Genomic DNA, 17795 nt, shown 5'->3' on the forward strand with positions numbered 1-17795 from the left:
GTTTATCTATATGATGGAATACTGTTGTGCCTGATTCGCGAGTCCTCTGAAACCCCCAAGGAGCCGACACCCGATGCAAGTACAAAAGAGTCTTTATTATAAGCTCTAGCAGGGGCTCACCCGCCTACCGGTGTAGTGGCAGAAGGTGAAGCCCCCGAACAATAGCGAGCAGGGTTTTTATGGGGTAAGGGACGGGGGTGTTACAGTGCACACGTTGTACAGATAGCATCATCACATAAGCACCAATTACAATTGTACAATTGTACCCACGTGGGGTTCAGGCAAGCGGTGAGAAATTGGCTAGTTTGTACAGAATAACTGTCTACAGTTCCCAGCCTTGACTCAGACCACAGGAATATTTTTTGATTAGCTGATCTGAGGGCAGTGGGAGGAAGGCTTTAGCCTTGAGCAATCTGAGGAACTGGGGCTACGTGCAGCCCAAGGTTGCTCTTAATGGAGGCCTTAATTTCAAAATGATGTTACTTAGGCTCTTCAATACTACATGGCAATGAGAAAGAATGAAATCTGGCCATGTGTAGCAACATGGATGGACCTTGAAGGTGTTATGCTGAGTGAAATAAGTCAGGCAGAGAAGGACAAATAACATATGTTTGCACATATAGGAGGATTAGGAGGAACTTAATGGAGGACCAAGGGGGAGAAGAAGGGGGGAAATAGTGGGAGAGAGGGAGAGAGGCAAACCATGAAAGACTCTTGAATGCTGAGAACAAACAGAGGACTGATGGGTGTGGGGGGGAGGGGGGAGATGGGCACGGAGGAGGGCACTTGTGGGGATGAGCACTGGGTGTTATATGGAAACCAGCTTGACAATAAACTATTTAAAAAATAAATAAAAGCGGGATTTTAAGTTTCAAATAAATAAATAAATAAATAAATAAAAAGAGGTCCAGGTTCAGCCAAGTCAGGTAACCTGGCTAGTCTAACTCCTAGTGAAGTGTCCAAACCAGGAATTATGGAACCCAGGATGTCCCCCCATCCGGAGGCATCACAGACTCTTGAATGCTGAGAACAAACAGAGGACTGATGGGTGTGGGGGGGAGGGGGGAGATGGGCACGGAGGAGGGCACTTGTGGGGATGAGCACTGGGTGTTATATGGAAACCAGCTTGACAATAAACTATTTAAAAAATAAATAAAAGCGGGATTTTAAGTTTCAAATAAATAAATAAATAAATAAATAAAAAGAGGTCCAGGTTCAGCCAAGTCAGGTAACCTGGCTAGTCTAACTCCTAGTGAAGTGTCCAAACCAGGAATTATGGAACCCAGGATGTCCCCCCATCCGGAGGCATCACAGACTCAAAACTGTGGCAAATGCTATTTCAGTATGGTCTACAGCAGGGGTTAAACTCATGGGATTTCATCATATAGATGCGTTTCCTTCAAAGTTCTAAGTTACTTTGTGACTTTGGCAAGTAATTTAGCGACCCCATTTGAAAACTGGAGGCCGTAATAGTACCTACCACAGAGAGTTCCTATTAGGATTCCATGAAAATGTTCTTGAAGCATTCAGTACAGTTCTGGCACAGAACTGTCAGTGCGCAGTAAATGGTAGCTATTATTACAAGAACTGTATCTGTCGAGTGACTATGGCATATAACGCCTGCATTCAACTTGAAGCCTGGAGCTGTCACGGTCGCTCAGCTGAAGGAGTGGGAACAGTAGCACTCGCCAATTTTTTCTGGAAATAAATCTTTGTGGGAGGATAATCACCGGTTGGAAAGTGTGAGCCTTGAGGGAACAAAGCTCTGATCCCCAGGCCCAAGGAGCACGCGACGTCTACCCCGCGGGCTGCAGCCACCGTGCATAATGTCGCCAGGACCGAGCGGCAGGGGGCAAGACACGCCCAGCTCCGGGGGAGGCGACCTCACAAACCGGTTTTAGCGGAGTAGAGCATGATCTTCGCTAATTCCGCTCATCTTATTCTCGGGGACCACACCCTGCGCGCGAGGAGGAAGGACTCCAAAACCGCGGGCGGAGGCTTCCGTGCGGCCCCAGACCTGACCATCTATGGTCACAGAGCACACGGAACAAACAGGAAGTGGGGCGATCCTTCACCTTCCCAGCCTGGAGGCAGAGCAAGCCGGGCGATGGCTAGCACGCCCACAAACCCTGGGCTGGACCCACGCGCCCTCACCGACCACGTCCCCACACGGGCCTCGGCAGGTATCCCTAGGACACTGTCTAGACCAACGGCATCCACACGTAACAAACGGCGAAACTGAGATATGCACACCCAAGGAGGCGGAGCTTAGCCTCAATCTCCGCGGGAGATTGTCGGGATTCCCAGAGAATCCTGACTCCAATGCCTTCCAAGACCACTTCCGGACTGCTGGGCTAAGGCACTGGCCTCTGCTGCTGAGACCACACTGATAGGAGCACTAATTAGCCACTCACCTGTTCTCCTTCTCCGGAGGTGGAGCTTAGCTGGTATTTCGGCCCTTCATTGGCTCGGACGACTCGGCTCCTGCCGGTTGGCAGGGAGGCGTGGCCTATCCTGAGCACGCTCCGGGGGCCCGCTCAGGCTTTGGAGGCGGGACTCTCTCCCATGTGCCCTCCGGGCTAGCATGCATTCTCGCTTCCGGGCGTGGAGAATAGGGGGCGGAGCCACGAGCGGGGCGACCAGACTTCCTCCCGGGTCCCTCCTCTGGCTCGGTGTTTCTGCAGCCGTCCATTTCCGGTGGGGGTGCCGCGCCCAGTGAGGGCCCGGAAGTGGGTCGCGCGAAGATTGCTGGGCGGTTCTTGCCGGAAGTGGAGAGCGGCTGATCGCAGTCCGGAGGTGAGGCAGAACTCTGAGGTGAGGGTGCGCGGCCGGGTAGGGACTGGCGGCCACTCCGCGGCCCACCGGTCTCTGGAGTTGTTAATGGCCTTACCGACCTATGCGCGTACGGCGAGCCCTGCTGAAGGGGCCATAGCGGAGGCCCTCAGGCCGACCCGGGATCCTGGGCGCGGTCTCTTGAGGTGGGGCCAGGGTGACCAACGGAGCCGGGCTCCTCTGGGGAGGCTCCTCCACTGGATTTTGCAGTCCTGGACGTCCGCCTCAGCGGGGGCCTGATTCCTCAGGTGCCCAGACTTAGGCATTCTTAAGGAACTAACGACACCTTAGAGTCTTCTCTGTGCCCCATCTCGTCCCCATTGCACAGATGGGTAAATTGATCCCCGGGGAGGAGATCCTGGTCTACGACCGCATAGCGATTGAGGGGAAACAATCGGAATCAAGACCTCAGTTACTTAGATTAACAGCCCCAGATCCTTCCCACGACTATTTCCTAGGAACCTCTTTCTTTACCTCTGAGTGGTCTTCCGGTCGGTGCCGTGCGGTGTCGTGTCGCGGCTGGCAGCTTCAGGTTAAAGACCGCCCGCTGCGTGGATTTTTTTTTTTTTTTTAATGCAACCTGTTTGGAATACCTGGGTAGTTTTTCCAAAGAGAGTGGGGCAGGTCTTTGTATTTGCAATCAGATAGCCTCTCCTTCCTCCAGGTCTGTTGCTCCTATTCTGAAAGGCTTGTTTAACTTTACCGAAGGTGTTGCATGCTTCTGGGTCTGAAATCAGATGGCTTCAGGTTTGGTCTGGCCCCGCTGCTGAGTATCGGCAGCGGTAGGTGCATTCACTTCCTTGAGCCTTCTTTTTCTCATCTTTTAAGCGGAGATCTCTGCATCCCTCACAGGATTAAATTCATTTTAACAGAGTGTGTTTATTCTGCCAGGCACTCTGCCATATCTAGGGAATGCAGTTTTGGAAAAGAAAAAAAGCCAGACCCTGCCCACCCGGGGCCAATAGTTTTTGCAGGGACGTTTTTTTTTTTTTTAAGACATCCTTATAAATGTGATGAGTGTTAGGAAAGAACAGTGTTGGAAATTTGTAACTTAGGGTTCAGGAAAATCCCTTGTGCGGAGCAGAATTTAGGATGAATTTTGAAGGGTAAATAGCAATAAGCTTGATGAGACGACAAGCACCTTTTAAGGCAGAGGTTAGTTTCAGAACTGTGTCAGTTGAAGCTTTTTGTAGGGATCCCTGTTCAAGTGAAAAACAGGACAGCCCAGGGCATTCATCATTCACCACTCATTCATGGAGCCCTTAATATGTAGGAGGTACATATGAAATGAGGCACTTGGCCTGGTGGCCAGGAATACAGCTGTTACCATGGAGTGTAGGGGGCAGACCGGTAAGTCAGGGATGGCTTACCCTGTCATAATGCACCGTGTGAGCATGGGTTATGGGAGAATAGAGAGGAATACAGGAGACAGACTTCTAAGCCTTGAAGAGGAAATGGGAAGATGAGTCTTGCAAGACTTATTTAGCTGTGTGGTCAGTCTGGAAAAGGGATTTCCAGGCGGAGAGTACAAGTGCAAGGACATGCAGATCTGGACATGTGAAGGACCATGGCTGGTTCAGTGTGACCGAAATTTGAGTACTGCTCAGAGAAATGGAGGAAGTGCGAAGTGGTGGGTCAAATATAAAGGACCTTGTAAATCATGCTGAGTAATGTGGATCTCACCCCGAGAGCTAGGGGGACGCTTTAAAGGGCTTTAGGTAGGAAAACAGTGTGGTCAGAGTTATGTTTTAGAAAGTTTACTTTGTCGAGGCAGAAGGGATATGATGGTGGAAGTAGACCAGCGGTGGGAAGCTTTTGCCATAGTCATGGCTTGACTGAGACAATGACCATGGGAGGGAGAGGAAGGATCAGGTTTGAGCAGTATTTATGTTATTTAGTTAGTTAGTTAGTTTTTAGTATTTTCTTTCTGGGGAGCGTGCAAGCGGGGGAGGGGTAGAGGGAAGGAAAAAGAGGACCTGAAGTGGACTTTGCACTGACAGGCTGACAGCAGTGAGTCTGAGATGCGGCTTGAACTCACCAACTGTGAGATCACAAAGGGAGCTGAATTCAGACATTCAACTGACTGAGCCACCTGGTGCCCCTTGAGCAGTATGTATTTAAAAGATGGGAATCATAGAATTAGAGTCTGATTATTTGTGGAAATGAAAAGGGGCCCCTGCGTGGTTCAGTCAGTTGAGCATCTGACTTCAGCTCCAGTCATGATCTCGAGGTCTGTGAGTTCAAGCCCCACGTCGGGCTCTTTGCTGACAGCTCGGAGCCTGGAACCTGCTTCAGATTCTGTGTCTCCCTCTCTCTCTGCCCCTCCCCTGCTCACACTGTCTCTCTCTCTCTCTCTCTCAAAAATAAACATTAGGAAAAAAAGGAAATGAGGAAATAGAAGTAGTCTAGGTTGGATGCCTGGTTTTCTGGCTTAGGGAACTGGGTTGTACCATCCGCCAAGGTAGGTAATGTGAGAGGAGAGGGGTAAGTTGGGGAGGTGGCGTGGAAAGAAAATGAATTTTGGACATACTTTGTTTGAGGTGTTTGCAGCATGTCCAGACAAGGATGTCTGAGCAAGGTAGCCCAACTAGAGGAAACCAGAGCAGAGGCGCGGAGGCTTATATTCAGCAAAGCACCTGGAGTCTTGGCATTCGCCTGGAGTTTGTGGTAGAAGATGAGACCAGGAAACAAGGTAGATGGCTGCCAAGTTGTGAAGGGCTTTTGAGGCCTTGTTTGACCGTGTCTGGATTTTATTCAACAGTTGGCAGTTTCCTTATTGTTTGAGTTGCGCTGGTCCAACATAAAGAAATTCTGTAGGAGGGAGAAAATTTTTTTCTGTCGGAATTGCCAGCCTTTTTCTTCACTGGAAATACTTTGTCAATCGGGTGGACATAATTGATGTCTGAGAGGAGTTTAAATAAAATGGTAGCAGTGAAAGCGTTTTGTCAAGTACAGCGTGTCGTGCAAGGCCAAACTGGTGGCGATGTTAAGTTTCAGTGAGTGTATTCTTGCTCTGATGAAGTTAGCTGTTTAGTTTGTCAACTGGTTTGTTTCCAGCCTGAAGAAAGATCTTTTTTTGCATCCCTTTTCTTGGTTATACATATATAGGTTTAGCTACGATTATTTTTTTAACTAGGGACTAAGCCTTGTAAAAGTGACTTCCTCCTTTCAGTTTCTGTGAAGCACTTGATGCGTTTCACAGGCGCCTGGGGGGCTCAGTCCGTTGAGTGTCTCGCTTTGGCTCAGGTCATGATCTCACAGTTTGTGCCCCGAATCCCGGAATCAGTCTTGCTGCTGTCAGTGCAGGGCCCTTTTTGGACCCTCTGTCAGCCTCTCTCTTCTGCCCCCTGCCCCTCCCTGACTTGCATGCTCGCTCTCTCGCTCTCTTTCTCTCAAAAATAGACATTTTTTTGAAAGATGCATTTTATTTAAATGAGCAAATACAAAGTATCTTTGGAAGCTGAACCCTCTGGTTTGAAATTTAATTTTTTAAAAAATATTTATTTTTGAGAGAGAGCGATCGTGCGTGCAAGCGAATGGGGAGGGGCAGAGAGGAGACAGAATCTGAAGCAGTTTCCAGGCTCTGAGCTGTCAGCACAGAGTCTGACATGGGGCTTGAACCCATGAACTGTGAGATCATGACCTGAACTGAAGTCACCGACTGAGCCACCCAGGTGCCCCTGTCTGGTTTGAAATTTAATCTGAGATTTGAAATTTGAGGATCCTCAAGCCATATCTTACCCACTCCTCATCATTATTCCTTTGAATTGTCATCATCAGTTTCTTTTTTTTTACTTTCTTTTAAATTTTTTTTTTAATGTTTTATTTATTTCTAGGAGAGAGCGAGAGAGAGAGACAGCGTGAGCAGGGGAGGGTCAGAGAGAGAGGGAGTCACAGACTCCGAAACAGGCTCCAGGCTCTGAGCTGGCAGTCAGCACAGAGCCCGACGCGGGGCTAGAACCCACGAACCGCGAGATCATGACCTAAGTGAAAGTCGGACGCTTAACTGACTAAGCCACCCAGGCGCCCCATCTTTTTTTTTACTTTCTAATAACCTGGCTTTCATACTTTAACTTCAACTTCTCCACCACAACCAGGCTGATCTTAAAAAGAACCATTTTTGGGGCACCTGGATGGCTCAGTCGGTTAAGCATCTGACTTCGGCTCAGGAGCCTGCTTCAGATTCTGTGCCTCCCTCTCTCTCTGCCTACCCCCCCCCCCCCGCCCCATGCTCTGTTTTTCTCTGTCTCAGTAATAAATAAACATTTAAAAAAATTTAAAAAAGAACCATTTCATCTTCCCTGGGTTCATATTCCCAAAGAATCAAATCTAAATTCCATTGTCCAGTTTACAGAATTTTCCATATTGGACCTTTATCTTAATTCATTTTCACTGGATAGTATAGGTTGACGTTCTAATTTAGAAAGTCCTGAACTACTACGTTAGCACTTTATTTATGCCTCTTGTGCTTCCCTTTTGCTTATTATATTAGAACACGGTTTCTCAACATTGGCACAATTGACATTTTAGACTAGATGATTCTTCATTGTGGGCTTGTCCAGTATCCCTAGCCTCCACCCATCAGATGCCAGTAGCAGTTGGCTTCATTGTACCTGCCAAAGATGCCTCCTGACATTGCCCAGTGTCTCCCGGAGAATAAAATTGCCCCTGATTGAGAACCACTGCATTAGAAAGTATCATAACTATGGTTGTGCAGTGTATTATCTTTCCAACTAGATTTTCTAGGGCAGGCCTCATGGCCATGTTTAGCACAGTGTATGCACATGATAAGCACTGGATATCCTGTAGTGAATCAGTCATTTTTCATTGAGGCAGCAAGAATTACTGTTTATTCAAGGAATTTCTGGGTGGTCCTTGAAGGACTTTCATTTTTGTTTTTTTGTTGTGTGTTTTTGATCACACCTCAGAGGGTGTGATCCTGATAGAGAAATACCTCTGATTGGGCACTCACCAGAAGAAAGCTTTGGGTTGGTTGACAGTGCAAGTAAGCAGATTTAGATATCCTTTATAGTGAGGATAAATCCATTCCTGTTTTGTTCATGTTGCCTGTTCTTATTTTATTTATTTTTGAGAGAGAGAAAGAGAGCGTGCTGCATGTGCACAGGGAGGGGCAGAGAGAGAGAGAGAGAGAGGGAGAGAATCCCAAGTAGGCTCCATGCTATCAGTGCAGAGCCCAACATGGTTTGAACTCACAAACCATGAGATCATGACCTGAGCCAAAATCAAGAGTCCGATGCTTAACTAACTGAGCCACTCAGGTGCCCCAGTGTTGCTGCATTTAGACAGCTTGGTTTAGTTTATTATTATTTTTTAGATTTTATTTATTTTATTTTTATTATTATTTTTTAAAATTTATTTTGAGAGACAGAGACAGAGCCTGAGTGGAGAAGGGGCAAACGGGAGGAGACACAGAATCCAAAGCAGGCTCCAGGCTCTGAGTCGTCAGCACAGAGCCCGACACAGGGCTCGAACTCCCTAACCATGAAATCATGACCTAATCTGAAGTCAGATGCCTAAGTGACTGAGCCACCCAGGCACTCCTAGATTACCATTTCTTTTAAATTGCTTATAGTTTATGATGTTGGTGCTCAGTGTTTATTTTGATTGTTTAAATTGTTAAAGTTGAATCATCTTTAAATTAATGCAACTACATCATTTCACCATGAAACTTTCTTGTTGATATACCGTCATGTAAACTCAATAAAAAGAATCAAAGCTCTAAAAATAGCTCTTAGCTATAAAGTTTTGTTTGCCTTGTATTATGAGACCTGTAGTGTTAAACTTTTCCATTTGACTGGAAAATAGAGTTGAAATGTTTCATGGAAGGAGTGAGCTTGCTTTTTCTTGGCTTTTGTTTGTTTGGTTTTTGGGGGTTTTTTGTTTTGTTTAGTTTTGTTTTCTGCAGAGGTCATTAAAATTCCTATACTTAAGTTAAATTATAGACTTAGAGTCACAGATCTTTTCATATCTCTAGCTGTAGCTGAATCCTGGCTAGGGACAAATGATGTCCTTTGGATCTGTCTTTATGCCACTAGCCAGCTGAAATCAGCCAATGCGCCTTTTCCTTATACAGTGTAAAAGTTGCCTGCTGAATACTCCTACACAGTTAATCTTCATAATATTCCTTGGGTATAAGAGAGATGGGAACCCATGGCCACACAAAGTTGTTTATTTGCCCCCACTGTTGAAACAGCTAGTTCTAAGTCTGACTTCAGCTTGTACGCTCTAACTAGCTTTACTCACTCCTGGAATTTCAGATCGGGGACGGAACAGGAGACAAGTGCTGATATGGGATTGGATTCTTTCCCTCCGTCTTTCTCTTTTAATCTAAACCTCAGATGGCAGTGATTGAGGCACTAAATGTCATTGGTTCCCTCTGAAACCAAATGCTTGGGGAAGAACAGTGGCTCCTGATTTAGGTTAGATTTAGATGACATCTTTACTGGGGCATAGTGGTATCTGTTCTTTGGTTTCTAGGTTAAAACAACCAAATTGTGGGCCGCCTGGGTGACTCATTTGGTTAAGCGTCTGACTTCAGCTCAGGTCATGATCTCATGGCTCATGAGTTCGAGCACCACGCCGGACTCTGATGACAGTTCAGAGCCTGGAGCCTGCTTCAGATTCTATCTCCCTCTTCTCTCTGCCCCTCTCTCACTCGCATTCTGTGTGTGTCTCTCTCTCAAAAATAAACATTAAAAAAAAACCACAGCCAACTTCTGTCTCCTATTAGCGTGTTTAGGTTTTACTTTGACATAGTAGAGCCTAGTGATGAGAACAAGGCTCTAATTCTATATTGTTAGAACTAACTAATGTCTTACAGCTTAGTGGTGCCTTAGGAGAGAGATCCTAGTGGAACTGCTTTGTTTCGTTTGTTTAATAAAGAAATTATCTAACTATGTTAAAGAAGGTTTGGAAAACGAAGAAATTGTCTAAAACCCCATCACTCTATTGTAAATTTTGTGTTCTATTCAAGTCTTTTTCCGCAGTGCATTCCTCTGTAATTAAAGTCTGAGTTAACATTGCAGTAAATATCTGCCTATCACTTTTTCTCACATTCGAATTATTTTCTTAGGGTAACATCTCAGGAACAGAATTACAAAGTCAAGGCCAAAAGAAGCATTTTGAAGCAAATCATTTGGGCTGTCATAGTATGCAGGCTAACTTGTATAGTTGCTTTTCAGTTTTCCTTAAGGGTGTGACTTAGAGGAACAACTAACTACCAGACAAAGAAGAAACCATAAACGTAGCAACTTCCTACTCAAGTAGACATTCATACCACTGGCTTAATTGTCTGGTGAAATGAGACCAGAACTGCAGGAACAGCCCGGTTCCATTTACTTCTGAACAACTGCCTTGAGTAGGCTGGAGGAGTGGGGTTGTTTGAATTGTTAGAATGGTGAGACTCTGAAGCAGCTTTGGCAGGTGTCACTAGCCAGTTCTGATTTTTCTTGGTTTTAAACCACAAAAGAAATTGCTGGAGAATCCGCCTCATGGTTTCTTTTTGCTCTGTGTGATATCCCTCCGAGAGCCTGTCCATTCTCATGACTGTGATTTTTCTTTGCCGATAACTTGGAAACATTGTTCTCCAGCCTTAGTCCTTCCCCAAACTTTATTGCTAAGTATACTCATCCACTTAGAAGCTTCATCCCCTCTTCAGACTCTGCTTGTCCAAAACCGACCTCATCTTCTTGCCCTAATGAGTACATGCCAGAAACCTGTTCCTGCCTATAGTGTCATCATTCTCTTAGGCCCCTGGATTTGCAAGTCGAGTCCTCTTTGATTCCCTTCTCTGAGTGCTGCAGTACTCAATAGTCACTACCACACAGTTAGTACTTGTTCTGTGTTTAATGCACACTTATTTTGTATGACCTCCAAGGGCAGAACTAAGATTGTGGGTGGAAGTTGCGGGGAAGCAGATTTTGCCTCCATATAAGGAAGAACTTTTAATACTTTGAGCTGTCTGAAGGGAACGGGCTGCCTCTAGGTCTCGGTGTCTCCACACGGAAGGTGTTTGAACAGAGGTTCAGACCTCTGGCTAATTGCTGAGAATGTTGAAAGGATTGTTCTGGCATCAGATGGTGTTTTTACAAGATGATTTCTAGAATCCCTCCTAATCCTGACAGTCAAGGATTCTAAGGAAGTTAGCTTTGTTTCTCCTGTTAGATTCCCTTGGGACAGGAAAACTGTTTTACCATTCTTTTATATTCCCACTTAATTCAGGTGCTGGTCACGTAGTTACCTAAAACTGATTATTTGTGGCTTAACTGATTTTTTTTCCCTTTCGTTTCCATATCTGGCTGGTGAGTAGATGGTGTGGATTTTTTTCTTTTGAAATATAAAAGATATTTTTTCAGCAGCCCTCTTACTATACAGCCGGATGAATAGCAGCTTTCAACCTAACTTAGACCCTGTTAGCTTCCTACTTCAACCTAACCTAAACCTTAATATCTTGCCATTTTTCCAAATTGCATTCTGTTTATCAGAGAGTACTTGTAAAAATTTTGCTTTCATCATATTATTCCTTCACTCAGAACCCTTAAATGGCTTCACACTTATCACAACATCAGATTCAAATACTGCCTGGCTTTCAGTGCCCTTCGTTACCTAACCTGGCATGCTTATCCAGCCTCATTTTTCATGGTACTTGATGCTCTGTGCAGATTAACCTGCATAACATACTTTATGTGCTGAGGCTCCTTAGTCTCTCCTCTTTGCGTCTGATTGCTCTGGAATGTCTTCCCTTTTTTCTTTTACTTTTTCCATCAAGATGTCCCACTTTATCCTGAAACCAGACTATCTCCAGTGCTCACTGATTTCTTCTCAACTCTTAGAACATACAGTCATTTATACAGTGTCGTTCAGAACCATACAACATTCTGCAAAGCAAAAGCTCCAGTGTATAGGCTGATACTGTAACTTTTCCTAATCCAAGTGGAGTTAGACAATCTCTAACAGAACTTTAAAAAATGTTTCATCAGTATTCCATTGGCATTTTCATTTGTATTGGCCTTCAATAAGAATGAAATCTTCTTGAGGACAGATGCCATATGCCTTCTATGTCTTCAGTAGCTGCTAAATACAGCAATACTTAGCTAAGTACAAGTACAGTACTAAGCACTTTAATTTTATGAGCATCTTCTGTGTGCCAGGTTGTTCTAGGTACTGTGAATTGGTGGGGCTGGTTGGGAGAGGAGAATGGATAGATTCCCATCCTCCTGAAGCCTGTATTCTAGCATACCGCATGCAGTGATAACGTTTTACATTCAAACTGTATTGTAAGGTTCCCAAAGTGACTATTCATCTCTTTTGATCCTTAACATCTCTGTGTGCTAGGTAAGGACTACTTAAATGACAGTTCTTTAGTTATACAGTTAATACATAGCAGAGCTGGGACTCAAAGCTTGGTCTCCTGAATCCTAGTTTGTTTCTTAGATTTCTAAAATTAGGACTGCCTCCCTTTCTGAAGCTTTTTTGATGAATGCCTAAATAGTTGGGAAATCTGTACATCCATTTATGGAGGCTTACATTTAGTTCTTGGCTATTGTCAGTCAGAAATGGCAAAGAACAAGATCCGGCAGAGCTATGGTTTTCTACTCTGGCAACTCTAAATTCTTACAGAAAAGCCTTGTTTTAAACATTCCCTTCCAAATATGTGTCATCTAGCCTATGAAAAGATATTAGCCTCCATGGAGAAAATTGAAAGCAGAGAAATTAGAAGCTGCTAATAATGTAACTAAAGACACTGTGAAGAAGCCTTGAACCCAGAGTGCTGTGCTCAGCAAGCAGTAGGAGCTGGATGCTGTGATGAACTACACAGTCACTTAATGTCTTAAAAGGCATGTAGAGTGGTGGGAAGAGCCTCAGACTGGGATTCAGAAAATTTGTGCTCAGGGCCTAGGTTCTCTACCTCTGCCCACTGGTTGTTTCATATCTGGCAAGCTTTTTAGCTTCTGTGAGTTTCTTCATTCTAAAGATGGGGATCAGTATCTTCATACCAGACCCTAGAGAATTATTTTTCAGTCTTACAAGCATCAGATTGAGGATGTAAAGCACTTACAGCTGTAAGGGAATATTTTTAAGTACCATTATGTAATATAATATGGTTATTTTCTTATGATACTTGGTTTGAAAACCTCAATATCGATGTGATATGTGCCTAAGAAGGTAGCATTTATTTGAAAGATGAGAGTATTTGTAAGATCCTGCAGATAGGCGAAGAGGAAAAAAAAAGAAAGAAAGGTGAAACACATCTCCCCAGATTTGTCAGAGAGAGAAGATATCCAGACTTGTTTTGAGGGGAGAAAGGGTAAAGGACTCTTAATGACCTACTGTATATATAGTGCCTACCTACTACACTTACAGCACTGGGATTACCAAGACAAGACATGGTCCTTCCTAGGGTGGCTAGTTGCCTATTAGCTATTAAATAAATGACTTTAAACCAGTATATTAAATGTATGGTAGAGATAAGTGAACAGTGTTATGAACAAATTGGAAATGTTTCTTGGGGAGGTGGTATCTTAGCTGAGTCTTAAAAGGCAGTAGGAATGCCAGAGAAGGGGCAGATTAAGAAGGAAAAGCATACCAAACTGGACAGGCTTCCTGAAGAAGTTAACACTTGAGCTGAATCTTAAAAGGCAAGTAGGAGTTCTGAGACGGAACAGTAACCAGTCAGAGTGGATAGCATTGAAGCCTCAGAAGTGAGAGGAAGCATGATTCTTGCTGGAAAATGCAAATAGTCCTCGGTGGCTGTAGTGTGTTTAGGAAGGGTGTGGCAAGAGATAAAACTAGAGAAAAGTGGTAGCAGGTTAATACAGAACCAGATAAGGAAACCCTTATTTGGACTTTACTCTGAATGTCCTAGGGAGTACCGAATGATGTTAAATATAAGGCTATCATAATTACATTTGCATTTGGGAAGGATTATGATGGCAATATGGAGAATAGATAAACAGGGTGTTTTATTATAATTAGGGGAGACTTACAAGGAGGTTATTGCAGTAATCTAGGCGAAGTCATGAAGACCTGATTTTTGACCATCAGAATGAAGACAAGGGCATCTATCTATTTATGAGATAAGCAAGATAGAGCCTATGGATTTTGATGACTGACTAGATTTGGGGAGTAAGGAAGAAGATAATTTATTTAACTCTTAGGAATTCTTGCTATTTTTCAGGACTTGGTCCAGTACTGCTACATGGATAGTTGACCCTTGAACAACAAAGGGCTCAGGGGTGCCAACCCCCACCAGTGCAGTCAAAAATCTATGTATAACTTTTGATTTCTCCCCATCCCCACTCCCTCCAGTTTAACTACTAATAGTGTACTATTGACCAAAAACCATACTGATAACATAAACAGTTGATTGGGAGGGGGGAGATGGGCATGGAGGAAGGCACTTGTGGGGATGAGCACTGGGTGTTATATGGAAACCAATTTGACAATAAACTATTTGTAAGAAAAAAAAAAGCAAAAACATAAACAGTTGATTAACACATATTTTGTGTGTTATGTATACTATAATACCGTTTTCTTACAATAAGCTAGGGAAGAAATGTTACTAAGAAAATCATAAGGAGGGGCGCCTGGGTGGCTCAGTCAGTCCAACTTGATTTCGGCTCAGGTCATGATCTCATGGTCATTCGACTAAACCCCCACATCAATGTGGAGCATGCTTGGGATTCTGTCTTTCTCTCTGCTCAGCAAGCATGCTCTTTCTCTCTCTGTCAAAAATAAATATTTTTAAAAAATCATAAGGAGGGGCGCCTGAGTGGCTTAGTCGGTTAAGCGTCCGACTTTCGCTTAGGTCATGATCTCGCGGTTCATGCGTTCGAGCCCCGCGTCGGGCTCTGTGCTGACTGCCAGCTCAGAGCCTGGAGCCTGTTTCAGAGTCTGTATCTCCCTCTCTCTCTGATCCCCCCCGTTCACGCTGTCTCTCTCTATCCTAGAAATAAATAAAAATATTTAAAAAAAAAATCATAAGGAAAATACATTTACAGTATTGTACAAAATTCATGTGCAAGTGGATCTGCACAGTTCAAACCTGTGTTCAAGGGTCAAGTGTATTTCTCCTTTATTCTCACTTCAATCCTTTGGATTTTGTACTTTTGTCGCCATTATATAAATAAGGAAGGTGAGACTCAGAAAGTTTGCTGGCACTCATTAGTCACAGAGCCAATGAGTACTATTCTTCGAACTCCCAAACTATCTGTCTTCTCAAAAGATCATGCTTGTAACCACTATACTTTACAGCCTAATAGTTCTTGGGTTACTAACTTGGCCAATCAGGTGGTTGATAGTAGTGCTGGATTGCTGAGACAGTGGGGGTGAGGTGTGGGAAGACAGTGAGTTCTGTTTTAGACATTTCAGTTTGAGATCCCTTTGGAATATCCAGGAGAGATGTCTAGATGGAAGCCGGATTTCAAATTATAAATTCCAGAAGAATGGCTTGCGCCGTGGGTATGCTGCTCTGGGAGTTGTTAGTCTCCAGGTGGTTTTGATCATGCCACTCTGGAAGGAGGCTGGGCAGTCCTGTGATAATGGTAGTTGAAGGCTTGGGAGTGGACATGACTGCCTGAAAAATATGAATATGTGTGTTGGGGTGGAGAATGAGACAAAGTGTGTCTTCTGGTCCCCTCAATTCTGTATATTCTTTCCCATAACATCTCATATTTTACCCCACCTCTACCAAAAACAAAAAACTAAGTTCTGTTCTATATTTGGTTAATAGTAGGATGAGATTACCTGTAAACGATAGCTGTATTATCCTTTTACATTCTATTTAAGTTAGACAGCAATGAAAGCTTACAAAAAGCAAGTGAAATGTGGGAAAAAAGGAACAGAAATCTCATGCAGCTGTATTACTGAACTTTTAAGACGGTTGGGTGTTCACCACCCCTGGCAGCTGTTAGAGACACTTGTATGTTTTCCATGTTTACACTGGCCTCAACCTATAGCATCCACTGTATATGAGGGGGAATGTCTTTTATAATCAGTCTATCAAATTTGTAGTAAAGATAAGTGTACAGTGTTATGTGGTTGTATCTTTTTTGTTTTAAGATTTTATTTTTGAGTAATCTCTCCACCCCATGTGGGGCTCGAACTCTTAACCTTGAGATCAGGAGTTTCCTACTCCACCGACTCAGCAAGCCAGGTGCCCCAGAATGGGTGATAATCTATTAACGGAAGATAGCTTGGGAGTTTATTGCATTCCTTGCCTTTCCCCCTGGCATTTATAGAGTGTGGTGGATTATATGTGAATCTGTCCCAGGACAGTCGGTAATTGTGAGTGCTCAGGTGATGGTGGCATAACATGGTTGCTTCTAGTCTGCTCCATTTGTGAGCAGAGCAGAGACTTGGAGGCTTCTGCTGCTTCTCCAGGCCAGGGAATGAAAAGTTAATTTGGTTCACCATCACATTTTTTTTCTTTGATTCTGTTTTAAACAACATTCTCTAGTAAGTCACTGGGCCCAGAGAGACCAGAGCCAACACACTGAAAGGAATGGACAGAGATTATGTTGTATATTGTCTTCCCTACTTTGTCTTGTCAGCTGCTAATTTCGTCCACAGGGAGGACAGTATGTTAGATTGAGATATTCTGACATGTCATCTTTGGGGAAATTGTAATTGCTGTGGTCATTTTTGGCAATTTCAAGGGTGTTGAGTTCATTCAGCTTCAGTTACCTGAACTAATTAATGTTTTGAAATGGTTATCTCCAAGTCAGGGCTTTGACTGAAATTTCACTGACTGATTTTTGTATCTCTTATGGTCTCAAACATTTCACGTGGATGTGTATTGAAAACATTTAATGATTATGTATATAGTATTGGCAGCTTTCAGAATACTTGTCCCTCTGGAGTTTTGGGATCCTATATTGCAGAGTTATTAACTTCATAAATATTTATTGAACACCTTCTACATGCCAGGTAGTGGTCTAGATGGTAGAGTATAATAGGCAGCAAGCCAGAGAAGTAACCTTTCTCTGGTAGAGCTTATTTTCTTTAGGATTTAGACAGTGAATGAGGGGCACCTGCGTGGCTCAGTTGGTTGAGCGTCTGGCTTTGGGCCAGATCATGATCGCGCAGTTCATGGGTTTGAGCCCCACGTCGGGCTCTATGCTGACAACTAACTCAGAGCCTGGAGCCTGTCTTCAGATTCTGCGTCTTCCTCTCTCTCTGACCCTCCCCTGCTCACGCTCTCTGTCAAAAATAAATAAAACACTAAAAAAAATTTTTTTAATGAAAAATTTAAAAAAAGTATTTAGACAGTGAATGAGACTAATTTCAGAGAAATTAGTACTTGTGAAAGATCTGTAAAAAGCTCTTCTGGATGTGTCTATTTTTCCCTACTGCAAATCCAGATCATCCCATCCTCTTGTGAAGCTGCCATGTTGTCCTTATCTGATTCTGATAAGTTCAGCTGATGCGCTCTTCCCCTTCCTAAAATTCTGTTATTCTTTCTGCAACATTCTTATGTTATCTTAACATGTTTTTCTATTTGTAGTTGTTAGTGTACATGTCAGATATCTACTGTCAGACTAAATTACTGAGGGCAGAATAAATATCCTATTCATCTTGGTTTGGGGCATTCCATATGCGGGTAGCAGGATGTTGCAGAAAAAAACAGTGAATTTAAAGCCAGATGACTTGAGTTGGAATGCTGGCTTTCCTATTAACTAGCTGTGTGACTGTACATGAGTCATTTAACTTCACTGTAATTAAGTTTCCAATCTCTAAAGAGTGTGGTAATTAACCTTCCATTACTGAGTAGTTGTTGGGAGGCAGAAACTAAGATAATATATTGACTGTAATTTGTAAATTCTAAATTCTGGCATAAATATTTGGTGTTGTCATTGTAGATATTCAGTAAGTATTTGAATGGGTAAACATTTGCTTTCCGTGAACACCTTTTCCTGGGTAGCTCTCTTGCTTAATGAGGTCTT

At 43.6% G+C, this 17795-nt stretch overlaps 1 protein-coding gene across 2 annotated transcripts in view; it reads left to right on the forward strand.

Moving 5' to 3' along the window:
• The first annotated feature begins 2626 nt into the window (after positions 1-2626).
• Positions 2627-17795, forward strand: part of CAP1 (cyclase associated actin cytoskeleton regulatory protein 1) — a 28376-nt gene continuing 13207 nt past the window's right edge. The window contains exon 1 of one of the 2 annotated variants that reach the window (XM_039255955.1): positions 2627-2796. The gene's annotated coding sequence lies outside the window, so the exon portion shown is untranslated. Of the gene's footprint in view, positions 2815-17795 lie in introns of both variants that reach the window. The other variant, XM_039255954.1, reaches the window with a different exon arrangement.

This window comes from Hyaena hyaena, unplaced genomic scaffold (assembly GCF_003009895.1).
Source record: "Hyaena hyaena isolate Hyena2069 unplaced genomic scaffold, ASM300989v1 scaffold_551, whole genome shotgun sequence".
In the NCBI taxonomy this organism is placed as follows: Eukaryota; Metazoa; Chordata; class Mammalia; order Carnivora; family Hyaenidae; genus Hyaena; species Hyaena hyaena.